The sequence below is a fragment of the Diadema antillarum genome, unplaced genomic scaffold (genome assembly GCF_040938485.1).
Source record: "Diadema antillarum isolate AM-2024a unplaced genomic scaffold, OU_Dant_1.0 seq00000197_RagTag, whole genome shotgun sequence".
NCBI lineage: Eukaryota > Metazoa > Echinodermata > Echinoidea > Diadematoida > Diadematidae > Diadema > Diadema antillarum.
This window is the reverse complement of record NW_027271259.1, coordinates 558,062-572,305: the sequence shown is the minus strand read 5'-3', so window position 1 is coordinate 572,305 and position 14,244 is coordinate 558,062. Positions and strand designations below refer to the sequence as shown.

General features: G+C 38.1%; 1 pseudogene; it reads right to left on the bottom strand.

Moving 5' to 3' along the window:
- LOC139728759 (choline transporter-like protein 2) overlaps window positions 1-14,244 on the bottom strand; it is a 90,899-nt pseudogene that overhangs the window by 7,576 nt on the left and 69,079 nt on the right.

Sequence of the window (14,244 nt, the reverse complement as noted above, 5' to 3'; positions counted from 1 at the left end):
CCACTCTTCCTCCACCTTCTTATTCTTCTTGCCGATGATCTTCATCATGTTCTTGGACATGTAATACGGTCTGTCGGGCGACCCGTCGTGCCTTTCCAGATCCTCCACTGCACAAAGACACAAAGGTCACATTTAACAACATGAGAACAAGATTAAACTTCTGAGGATGATTTGCAAGACTGGAGTTTCCACAAAGCATGATATTGAACATTTAATGATCTTCCCTGGACAAATGAACAAGTGAGAATACACAGAGCATAGAATTGTAATGTTCCTGCCACTTAGTCTTCAATGCAGATGGTGAGTGTCAAGCTGCACAAAATTTATCAAACAAAAGTACATGTAACTGGACCATTAGAGATGGTCAACAGTATCTTAGTGAGAATACTTGGTATATCTCTCATGAGAATAAGTCTGGTCAAACAGTCGACAGGACTTCCTTCCCACATGCACAATGTACACTATGTGCATGGTAAGCCCTACTTTCAGGGTAAAGTTCCTTGAGCATGTAATCAAAATGGAAAATGGCACTATAGAAATTGTATACATATTTTACATTATTATCATCATTGTTATCACCATCATTATCATTATTATTATCATCATGTGTTTTTGTGTGTTTTCTTGTGTGTATATCAATGTATGGACCCCCTATTTGAACACACACATCACTATATACATGTAGCTCCTCGGGTCATGTGAACATAACACTCATTGACAAAAATATGCAGACTTTTCACGGTTATGTGAACACAGTCTTTTTGGTCTTCATTACCTGGACAATCTAAATGCGAGCACTGCCTTCTTAAATGCTCCTTTAATTGCTTCCTTACTTGCTTCCATAGTTCCCACATGAAATAAATCCAAACTAGCGTTTCGTGCAATGAATGTAAAGAAAGTGTCAAGACATTCAGGAAGATTTCACGAGAAATCTGATTGAGATACAGCTGTACTTACAGAAGGACAGGAAGAGGGTGTCCACACACATGTCAAAGACTCCAAAGAATGCTTTAGCGATGAGGTATGTACCTATACCAATAACCTGGGGAGACAAGGAAAAAAAATTTACTGTATATTGATAATCTTTCAATACATTACAGTTTAAAAGAAATCTTTGTTTTCTTCTTTCAAAATAAAAATGTACAGGGGTGAGAGCTTCATTGATTATTATTTGTCAATCTCACATCTTGAAAAAACATGGACAGAAACTTAGCAAAAAACTACCAAAAAAAAACTTGAAAAGTGATTAAAAATTATGAGTAAGCGGAGATCTCAGCTGACTCAGATTGCGTTGGAATATCCGGCATTCCCTTTATCTCATAGTCATAAAGGGGAAATACCTGAAAGGTGCTGCAGAGATAGTCAATGAGCAGAGGAGCCCCCTGCAAATTCAGGAAGACTTTGCAAAACTTATACAGCTGCATTTTTAAAACTGGGGGGGGGGGGGGGACAGTTTATATTTCTGGTGCCACTTCCGTGTTTAATCAGCTGACTAGCAAAAAAAAAAAAAAAAATTAAAGGGTCTAAGACCAGTTCAAGCAAAGAAAAAAGGCTTTCAATTGCATTTTTCTGGTGCCACTCCCGGGGTAAAAAAAAAAAGTGAGGGGGGGGGGGGGAGGGGGAGGGGGGAGAGGGGGAGGGAGAGGGGGAGGGGGGGCAAGTGGTTAGACCCTTATCATGTATTCCTATGTATCATACAAAAAAAAATTAAACTTAAATTAAAAATTTCTTGAACCCTTTCTCTGTCATGGACATTGGCTTATGTGTACAACACTATGGAGTTCCTGTGCCAGTCAGTACTCATCGCACGAAAAATGCTAAATGCTGATACAAGCATACCAGTACATATGATATGCCAGCATCAAACAATAGGTGCAGTCAGACTAGCAAAAGATTAAGAAGTTTAAGATTGCGAAGTCTTTGCAATCTTTTGTCTTCTGGTCACAGTGGCAAAAGATCGAGAAGTTTGGCGGGGGGTGGCATAGGGGGAGATATCCTTAGTTAGCGTGGGAAGTTTCGCGGGAAGTTTTGCGGGAATTCTGTGGCCCCACTGGCAAAACTTCGAGATTTTAAAGATCGTGATCCTCAAGATCTCAAAGTTTCGCCAGTCTGAATGTGCCTATTGTGGCCTCTGAAAACAGCAAATGTTGCAAGTACACCTCCCCCCCCCCCCCCCCCACCCCAAGAAAAAAGAGAAACCTGCTTTACAATAGTCAGGCAAAGAGACATGCACTCACGATGATGACGACCCAGTAGTAGTTGACAGCCGGCACTGGACCACGGCGCTGACCCAGGTGACCTCGATGGTGAAGTAGAAGAATGCTGCCACGCAGACGGCGGCCACGACAAGAAGCTGACCAATGAGTAGGAGGAAGTCAGTGATCTTGTTCACCACAGCAACCCTGAAGACCAGAGGACAAACATTTATGACTTCCAAGAGAGGCACACTTTTTTAATATAAAGATGTAATTTTTATCAATCAAATTCTTTACACAGACTCCAACTCTCCTGCTTTCGACGAGAGAATCATCCGCCGAAAACCCATTTTTGCAAAATCTCCTGTTCTCCCGCTTGAGATTTAATTTCTCCCGCCCTGGCTCTATGTCTCCCGCTCGAAATGATCTCGTACTTAGTGTCATCGTATGTTGAAAAATAAGCCTGAGATAGCACAAGAGAGCATCTGGAACCCCGGCCGCAAGGAACTTCGCGCACATCAGGTTGGAGTCTCCAGTTTGCTAGGGGTTTCGGGTGGGAGAATCTCCAGATCAGAAGGTGCTTGGGGTTGGAGTCTCTGCCTCTACATCATTATTACGTGCATTCAGACTGGAATTACTGTAGTAATAGATACCATAGTAATTCATTGCCAGCAATCACTTTGGCGAAATACCACAGTAGTAGATATCCAGGTAACTCAGTTAGTAGGAATGTAAGTGTGAATGGCCCTATACTGTTGCAATTCTTCTGAATGCATACATGCCACCAAGTTAAAACTTTGCCACTAATTTGTTTATTATGTAAATATAAATACATGTGATAGGAGTAACAGTTTTGCCATTTTCAGAGCTACCAAGTCTCACGCATTGTGAGTGAGACTCAAGCATTTAGGGTCCGTCTCACGATCTCACGCATGACACCCATTTTTCTCATGCATTTGGAGCATAGCTTAAAGGATTACAGTGAGAGTTGCAATTGAAGGCATATTTCCCTTTTGTCTTTCAAAATAAGTAAAACAGTCACTTAAGTATGCACCAGCTTGCACCATTAAGAGCTAAAAATTGGAAAAGCCCCCTACCGTGGGAGGGCGGACACCCCCTTCTCACACCCTCCCCTCGCTCAGTCGCTTTGCTCCCTCGCTCACGCACATGCCCGCGCGCCCGAAATGCTGAGTCATGAAAATCTCACTTATAAAATTTTTTTGAACTTGGCATCTATGCATTTTTTAGTTGATAATACAGATCTCCTTTTCTTTCATAAAGCGGTAAAAAGGCCCAGTAAAGTGGTTATCTACAAGATTAGTCTGTGCTGACACAACTGATAATCCGATAATACTGACTCCTTTTTCATTCACAATATAAAACTATGGTTACCTTTACTTCTCTTCAGCACACAAATTGGCTGACTAGGTGATGGTATAAAAACTACAGCAAAGTGATAGTACATTTTACATGCTAATAGTGGGAGAATGAAACCTTAATATTCAGGTAGATGGAGGGAATACAGCAATGCTAGGAAAACTGATCAGTGAAAGTTTGAGGAAAGTCTCGCAATCCATCAGCCATCACTGAATGAGAAGACTCTGTCTGACTACTTCAATTTGTGGTGTCACATATGAAGAATGATTAAAAGAAATTATAAAGAAAATTCAGCATATTTCCATTCTGCTTAGCATAAAAAAAAGAGCACTTGATTTACCTCTTTTAGAAAACAGAGAGAATAATTTATTACCTTAACATTTATGTCAGAAAGAAGTCAAGAGAATGTGCACACTTTTCATAAAAAGTATGATCAGATGCTCATGTGAGTAAAGAGCAAGAAATAGGCACAACATGCAAACAAAAATAAGAAACTGAAGCATATCAACCCCCCCCCCCCCCCCCCCCAAAAAAAAAAAAGAGAAGAAAATACTCACCTGACGATGTTTCTCAGCAAGAGGAAGAAGGCTTCTTTGGCTGAAGAACAGAAGTTCTTGCCATACACAGCAATCTAACAGACAGAGAAGGGGACAAACAAACATGACAGTATCACTGTCTTCCAGAGACAGACACCAAAATAGTGTCGAGGCATTTTCATATCAAGATCTACACCACCTTTTCTATCTACAGCTACAGTGTATAAAGTGAAAAAAAAAACAACAATCAAAAAAATTGTGACCTTGCATCACAAAACCAACAAAAAGTCACCAGTCACTGATTTTCAGTTACAGGCAGATTCTGAAAGATCAAGGTTTCTGCTTTAAAATGATGTATATATAACCTACAAATGGACCTTTCTAGACTTTCTAAACAATGGAAAGAAAATATACTTTGGGAAAGTATACCCTAACAAAAGAGGCTTTGAAGGATAGGGTCTATTCAAATGCTTAATCTCACAATGCCATGCTCTGTGCAACCAATGGGACAAGGAAAAAGGATATGAAACTCTACAGCAACAGCAATGAAGAGATCATCAGCTTAAAGGGGATGGCTGGTAAACTGATCAGTGGGAATCAGTGGGAATGCTGGGGGATGATTGTTCCAATCCTTGTGGGATTCATTTAAGAGTACATTATATATCTATTGTTGTGTGAAAATTATTTGCTTCAGAATGGTCTAATATTCAAGTAATCACACTATTCTACAAAAAGTGTTCTTGTAAAACTGCAAAAAAAAAACCCACAATTTCCTACTTGTTTTATAATCCCAAACTTTGGATTCATGTAAAAGAAGACTTGCTCTTTCAGAAAATATTTAAAAAGTAAAGATCGACTACAGCTGTAGGCTGACCAGTTTCATTTGTCTGGAGCCCTCATATAAAATCAGGACCGGCATGCACCTTTTTGTTGATTTTATGATGTACAGTCACAAATGATTCCAAATTGTCAAACACCAAATACCAGCTCACTACTGCAGCCATCATCAGTAATAAATAGAATTGCTGTCAGTGGTAGAATTTGACCTGAGCACAACTAATTGGCTTTTGCAAGTTGTTGCCATGGCAACATCAAAAATTGATAACAACTGATTGGCCATTGCCTACATGCTGCCTTAAAAATTGCTTGTGTTTTGTAAGTCGTAATCTTAAAGCTCTTATGATCATATATAATACTGCCTTTAATCTTTGCTCTGATTTGTTCAATGACTGAAATGCCCATCAGAGTGCTTCCTTCCCCTTTGGCTCAGATGTCTAGAAACTATTAAACTGAGAATAATAGAGATCATCTAATCCCCCTAATCCCTATCATGTCACCATATGGCCATATGGCCTTCCTGTTGGACTGAGGGACAATGCTAAATCTGAGTGGGCCTGCCAACTTTATAACTAGGTCAAGTTCAAATGGATTAAAATGCTGATGAAAAACCTTGGCAAGTTAAAGGGATGATATAGTTTCTTTGCCGAGTTGGGACTTCAGGTTTCCAACTTTTTTTTTTTGTAAGATAATGAGAAACCACCTATGAAATATGAAAGAGCATACAATTCTAAGTGGTAGTCAAAAGTTTTTTCTTGTTGGGTTTTCTTTTTTTTCTTTTAATGAAAATTGGTTTTGAAATGGCTGAGATATCCAGAAACTAAGAGGTCCTAATGAAAGGTAGGACCCACCTTTTGTACGGACCAATTTGTTTCAATTTGATTTTGGATATCTCAGCCACTTCAAAACCGATTTTCATCAAATAACCTTTGACTGCTTCTCAGAATTGTATGCTCTTTAACCCTAAAAAGGCTGGGGGGGGGGTTGAATCAACCCCCCCTTGACATTTTTCACGACTACTCCGCTGCGCGAAATTTTCTGACCGCGCCGTTCACTGACTTTTTACTTTCAAGTCTCGCGCATCTTTTGACACCATTTTCATGAAAATCGTGCATACCGTTACGACGCTGCATAACGTTTTATACAAGCCTGTCAGACCGAAAATGGCTCAAAAACGTGATTTTGTGTATAAAGTCTATGCAAATGGAGTTTTCTCTTCTTATTCATAAAGATATGATTACTTTCACTTTTATAGGCTGAAACTAATTAATTTTAGCATAATTATGCTTGAAATAGGTTCTGTCATAAATTTTGCGGGAAAAAAATGATAAAACAAAAGGTCGAAAAAACATGGAAATACATAAGAAATTCATAAAACAATAAAATACACAAGAAATTGATTTTGATACCAATTTATTTTTTCAAGTACATTGTTAGGAATGCTACAAAGAATGTTTTCACCAAAAATTAGGATTCTAGGAGCTTTAATTTCTGATTTAGAGCAAAATGTATGATTTTATGCATATATTAGCATAATTAATCATTATAACGAAAATTTATTTCTTTTAGTATAGCTTGGTAGATTACGCCACAGGTAATGCACGTGCCAAATTTCATGGCGATTGCGCGATCGACGGCCGAGATCTCGGGGGGGGGGGGGGGGTTTTGAATCAACCCCTCCCCGGCCACAGAACACCCAAAAAAGCCCGGCCTTGTTAGGGTTAATATTTCATAAGTGGTTTCCAATTATTTCCTAAAAAGTTGAAATCTAAATCCCCTATCCCGACCCCTTCTTGTATGTCATCCCATTAAGCTCAGTGCCTGGGCACAGATTGATAGTACTCGATGCTGGTACTCACCAGAATATATGCATTCTTGTTGATGAACTTCATGAATTTCTCCAGGCAATAGAAGCAACATTTCATGCAGCGCAGAATAAACTTTGCCACTTTGTTCTCTTTTCCTGATTGGGGAAAGGGAGATGAAATAGCATGAACCAGAGATATAGAGGTGGTACAAATGAGGAGAAAAATGAGTATAAGACTCAAATTTAAAAACTGCAAATGTAGACATTTTCGCAGAACATATTCAATTTTTGCATATTTCATGTTACTTCTGGCTAGCATGAATTACAAAACTCGCAAAAATGTTTTAATAATTTTCTCTGCACATTTTGAATGAGTTGACAATTATGCAGCACAAATTCAAGAACTTGCAAACATTTTTCGTGCCGCTCAGCACGAAAAATTAATCATGTGAAAATATTAACGTGTTAACAGCATATTTAATCAAAACTCAAAAGAATATGATCATCAATGTGTATGTGCATAAACTTTAACAGCGAAAAGTAGAAAAACAAACTGAATATCCTTCAGGGAAGAACTTTATCAAAAAGAACAAAACTTAGCAAATGTGCACATAATGCAGTAGTGATAAGTTTCTATGAGGAACTAATTTCCACTTCAATTTGATTTGTGTGTTATGAGGAGAAAAGAAATACATGCGAATTCTTACCTAAACTGTTCTAAACAAATTCTTGAATTTAGTCAAAAGTTACATAGTACAATACAACTTGTAATTTAATGAAATGGGGTGAAACTCTTTCTTCATCTCTAAATTTTGTCTCAGAGCTACAGCGGTATAAAGCATAATTTCAAAACATAGAGAACTGTCAGATAGCCCAGGGTCATGTTTTAGAAACCCAAATATGCATTTGCATAGTTTGCAAAGAGTTGTCACTCCATCTACAGTACGTTCCCCCCCCCCCCCCCAAAAAAAAAAAAAAAAAACACACAAAAAAAGAAAAAAAATTTTAAAAAAATAAAAAAAATAAAATTGAATAAACCACTGGATTTCGCATTGATAACTTTAAAAATAATTAAGCAATCTTAATGCTATTTCAGAGTATGAAACTACAGGGCATGTACCAGTTCTTCTTGCCTACACATCTTGCAGAAAACTCAATTCAATTTGGTTAAGTGGCCACAGAGAAATATGGAATGTTGAACAGCATGTCATGGACATGCAGTTTCTTCCAAGTTTAGCACTTGGATGCTCTTGGCATCCATAACACAATGGACTAAACTTGGAGGGAAGAAATTCTTGACATGCTTGACAAAGATCTCCATTCCTCTGTGACTACTGAAACAAATCTGAAATTGCATTTTGATTGATTCACTATTTTTACAATTATTGTTGCAGAAAGCCAAGTTGCAATTTTTTTTTCTTTTTTCTTTTTTCCTTTTTTTTTCTTCCTTTTTTTTTTTTTTTTTTTTTTTTTTGGGGGGGGGGGGGCGGACATACGATATACGTAGCACCTCCCTTTTACATGAACAACTCCCCATTATTATTAAAGAGCTCTTGGGAAACACATAATGCTTTACCTTTGAGCTGGTACTCTGCGTATTCCAGCATAACTCGTATAATCTGTATGATGGCGATGAGGAGAGACCCAAAGGCAATGGAACCTGTGTGAAATCTACGAAACAAAAAAGGAATTCAGTGGATATCGCTTCTGTACTGTATTACAATAATGCATGCTTCGTTCACAAAAGGCCACCTAAACAACCACAAAGCCCACAGAGGTTTTCTTTCCACTGTAACTCTATGAAAAAGATCTGTATCATCATGAACAGGAAGTGAAAGTGAAAAAAATAAGGCACTAGCTAAATATGATATGAACCCGAGTCATCTACTGCTACAGTAAGATATACTGGTATGCAATTTTTCCAAGAAAAACACCATAACTCTATGCTATTCAAAAACAAATTAGTTTTATATTACATACTGTTGCACTGCATAATCAAATTTAGAAATCATGACTCTTGTCTTTTTTTCTTTTTCTTTTCCTTTTTTTACTTTCTGAGATAAACAAAAAAGGGACAAAATCACTAGCTGGCAGCTCTGACATGTCTTAATTGGTCACTCGTCCTGTATTAAAGCTACAATATTGTATATTTGGGTTACGCTGAGTCAAATGCCAATAAATAGCCAGGCAGCTATGACTAAAGAGCATGCAGACTCAATTCAATTCAAATTCAGTACAACTTGATTCAAATATTATCCCTGATGACACAAATTCTTTAAAATGCATTTGCTAAAAGTGAACACAATGCAAAGAACATTAAGAAACATTTGTAAATAGAAAAAAAAATTGGAAGTGCATAACATAAATGAAATTATTCATAAAAATCATTGCGCTTTCGAATAGAGAGGCCCATGAAAAAGACATGTTTGGAGAGATATAGGAAACTTAATTTATTTGAAATACAAAATGAGTATGAGAGTACATGTAACCGGAGCATGCACAAGCACACACACACAGAACACACACATAGATGAAAAAGGTGTAAACAGAGACTCCAACCCAAAGTACCTTCTGATCTGGAGATTCTCCCGCCTGAAACCCCTAGCAAACGGGAGACTCAAAGTTGATGTGTGCGAAGCGCGAAATTCCCAGGGTTCTAGATGCTCTCTGGTGCTATCTAAGGCTTATTTTTTCAACATACGATAGAAATATGTAAGAAATCCTTTCAAAGGGGAGACAAAGAGCCAGAGTGGGAGAAATTAAATCTCAAACGGGAGAACGGGAGATTTTGCAAAAATGGGTTTTCGGCGGGAGATCTCCCGTCGAAAACGGGAGAGTTGGAGTCTCTGTGTAAAACAACCTACCGGATTGCTCGATAGAAGCCCTTACTGAGGGCAAAGAAAGGAACGTCTGCAGGCTTGTTGAAGGCCCAGTAGTACGAGGCGAAGGCCCCAGCCAGGGTCACCTGACTAAGGCCGATCACAAAGTTGATGAGCCAGAAGAAAGCAAACAAGTTGTAGAGTTGCAGCCACTTGTAGTATTCCAGCATGTCATATCGCATAAAGACGCACGACAGTTCAGTCATGTTGGAGGTGATGTTGAAATCTTCTTCAAAAGTCTGCATTAAAAAGGCGAACAGATCAACATAATCACCCAGGCAACATCCATCAACAATTCCACCAACCCTTCAACATCCGTGCGCTTCAACAATTGAAAGTGCAATTACCACATTCATCAAAATATTATTACGACACAATGGCAATTTAGAAATGATTGAAAGTTTCAGACGTAGCTTTGCTTGGTGTGGCCAGTATTTTCATTTTATTTTGCTCTTTATTTTGTACAATTTGCACTTTCCCTATATACCTACAGAAGCAGCATCTCAATATGATAAGAATGCATTGACTGCTTTGGAGGACCAAAACATAAACACCTCTGCAGTCCTAATCAGAAAATTGATTCATGGTATTACAGAATACCCAGTGATTTGAGTGGATGAAGTATTCCTGATCATTTCAGAGTTCATATATTGCTAATCACTTCAAGTTAAAAGATGCAAAAAACCATCTAACTTGACAACAAATACCACTAATCAAAGGTGCTATATCATTTGAAAGTTAGCCATGAACTTGCCTCCATATCACAGGTCTGCCCCGTCGATGCCATACCTGTGGCATTGTAAACTTCATAGACTGGCACTTCAGAGGTTGCTAGGTAACTGAACAATTTTGGAACCTGGTCAAGGACAAATGCATTTTCTACTCCATAAAGATTGCCATCACTTATAGAGAATCTTATCACAAGTAATTATACATTAGTAGATAAATTGTTCTCACATCCTACACTTGACAACTGATTTCTAAAAATGTAATTTCCCTCTCCTACAGAAGTTAATTATAGGCTCTATTTGCTGTTCATGATAAATTTGACAGCAGTTTGAAGGATCTGGCATCAAGTGTGGTTATGTGGTCTAAACAAAGCATTTATAAAAGGCCCTGACAAATTTTGCTGTGAAGTAATTTGATGATCGTGTAGAGTAATTCATAATGAAGAACATTCATAGATTCAACCAATTTCTCAACTGTTTAGGGAGTGACCTGATATGAAATTTCTCAGAGATTGCACCAAGTGCAAGCTGTCTCTGAGGGTGGAGAAGGAAATGATACTGACACAGGCAAATTTTACTCAAATTAAAGCATTCTTGAATAAAGTTGTGTTTTTATTGCACCTGATTGACAAATTAGCCCTTATCAACTTAAAGAGTAGTCCCCAAATAAAAATATTAAAAAAAATCATGGGCATACATATCAGTGTTGCACTTGGCAGGCATTGTATCCACTGGACCAATAAGCTTCTGCCAGATGGCCAGTGCTAGTTCTGATTCTGAAAGCATGCAGTGGGTACTGCATATTTATGCAGATTAATGAATAAACAAGAATGTACGCCCATTATTTTTTATCATGGCTACTTCTAAAACACTGATCAATTCAGTGCTCACTTAAGTCGATGTAGAGCAACTTGCCAATCAGTTGCAATAAAAAACAAGGACAGATGTTGGTAACAGCTGGCATGGCGAGGTACACAGATTAAAAGGATACACAGCGATGGCAGCCCAGACGACGACCACGCCAGTTTGGAGGATGAAGGGAATTATGGGCCAGAAGAGGGTGCTCCACATCGAACTCACCGCCCTGACAGACAGACAGACAGACAGACACTCTCACATTTAAAGGCGCCCTATACATATCTTATCAGGGGCGGATCCAGGAATCCCATAAATTAAAGAGGGGCGCACTCGCCCCACCCCCCCCCCCCCCCATTTTTTCCCTTTTCTTTTGTTTTACCATAAAAAAAAAAGTGGGGGCGCGCCCAGTGCGCCCGCCTCTGGATCTGCCACTGTTTATGATAGTCTGCAAACAGTGTTGTCCTGGCACTGCTGTACAACGTACAAAAGGAAAAAATACAGCTTTATGCTGGATTATTAGAGCTAAATAACAATATGACTTCATCTGAATTCTTGTTTTGATTTTGGGGACCTACTATGTACATGAACATTTGCAATCAAAGTTCATACAAGTTACTAGTAGTCAGAGGGTGGGCCTGACCTATCAATTGATCTTGCCTGCTTAGAAGTTCAGTTATCTTTCTTGACTCTCAGTGTTCAGCGTTTAAATCTTTAGGTCAATTTTCTTTGGATAAATTGCTGCAATAAGAAAAAATTATTCATAATACAACAGTGCTGAAACATGAAAAGAAACACAATAAGGAGAAGAAAGAGATTTGACTTTTGTCAAATGTCATATATTTCATTAAGTTCGGATTCCAGACAAAACAAATAAATTGACTGAACCAGACTTCACTCATTTCTACACATAGAATATTTTAGGCTTTATCATACCAGCAAACTGCAAAAATTATTGTAAGATTTATGTCACTTGCTCAAACTTAAAATCCGACAGTGGTGCAGTTCATACCCAGGCCTACAATTTTCTCCAATACCAGACATTTAATAGGCCTACATTTTTAAAGGGCAGGCTACATCAAATGTTATAAATCATGCTTCTTTTCTTTTTTTGCACTACATTCTTCAATCAGATCGCATCATCGGAATTTGGCAATAGGCATGGCTTACCTGCTGGACTCCGAAATGAGCTGCACGGCGATGCGGATACGGGAACAGAGGCAGATGGTGAGAAGGAATAGAATGAGGAGAAGCACTGCGAGGACGATACCTATGACGCAAGCAAAAAATATAAGAATAAAATTAATCCATCAAATCTTTCCTGTACAGTATGTCCCCCAAAAAAAACTGTAATCGAATTTTCGTATTGATAACATCCAATTTGATTAAACTGTCCAAATGCAACTTCAGAGTTTTAAAATATAACATCTTTGCTCTATTTCGCAGAAAACCCAATTCAACTTCGTTAGGTGGTTACAGAGAAATGTGGATTGTTGTAAAGCAAGTCATGAGTCTGAACCTTCCAAGTTTAGCACTTGAATGCTCTTGGAACTGCACATTAATGTGTAAACACAATAGACAGAACTTGGAGAGAAGAAATTAGTGACATGCTCTACAAAATTCCACATTTCTCTTTGACCACTGAAGCAAATTGAATGGGGTTTTCTGTAAAGATGTGGGCAATGTTGTATATACCCTGAAATTGTATTTGGATTGATTCAATATTTTTGAAGTTATCATTGCGGAAGGTTCCATTGTAATTTTTTTTTGGGGGGGACATACCGTACAAATCATCATCATCTAATCATCAGCAGTTTGCTAACTCGGCAAATGTCAGCAGATTTCTTACAGTGTTGAAAGATTAGAGGAAACCGACTAAATTTACTGAATATATGCCAACAGTCAATATTAAAGAAAATTAACTAATATTTTTTAAGGGAAGCAGGAGATCTTACCCCCTTGAATGTGCTACCAATTTCAGAATATCAGAATTATACATTTAGCAATTTTGAGACTATAGTATTTAGAATTTGTACCACAAACTAGCAAATACATCTAAAAGAACAAAGAAATCAAGTGAGAGAGATTTTTTTTTTTTACTCCACTGTTATGAAGGGGTAACATTATACACTAAATGTTGTAACAAAAGGGTACACCCCCCCCCCCAAGAAAAAAAAGTTATCACACAAATGTGATTTCCAAGAAATAATGGGCAACATGGAAGAGACTTTAAAGTCACTTTCGCCATGTACGCTAACACTTTCCTCATCTCACAGTACTCATTGACTGCAGTCATCAGAACAGTGAGAGAACCTTTAATTGAGCATCCTATATACAGTTGAACCTCTCTTATCCGGCCTCCCTTTATCCGGATCTCTCTATTATACGGACGCAATCTCGCCGTGATTTTTTTTTTTTTTAATAATTACGGGAGGAAAGGGGGATTCCCAACTCCTTGAGAACTCCTACACAAACACACATGAATTACACATTACTTCCAACATGATTAACATACATTACATCAAATTTTCTTCCAAATTGCTACCTTCAGACATTCTAACATCCCCAAACATTCCCAAATCATCGCAAGAACATGGACAGATTATGCGCTCAAGTCCTCTCATATCGCATTGCCACATATAGGTCCATACACAGCCGTCGATATGACTAGATAGACATGCATTGTTTCGAGTCATTGGCTGAGCAACAAATGATATTGAACACTCAAAAATTGTTCACACACATCTAACAATGGCGACCTACAGTCGACTTTGCCAAGCCGTGATGATCGGATTTTGAAGCATAGTTTCGTCGACTCATACTGTTTATTTTCAAGATCTACTTGATACATTTCCTAATAATTATTTAGGTAAATCATCCCAAGAATTTATATAAAAAAATGATTTCATTCTTGCAAACACGAACCTCTATTTTGGGGTCTGTTACTGAGTGTAACAATGAAAAGGTTGCAGTATACACATTACTACATGTGGTACTACAATGGGCTACATCAGTACATGTGTATGTATA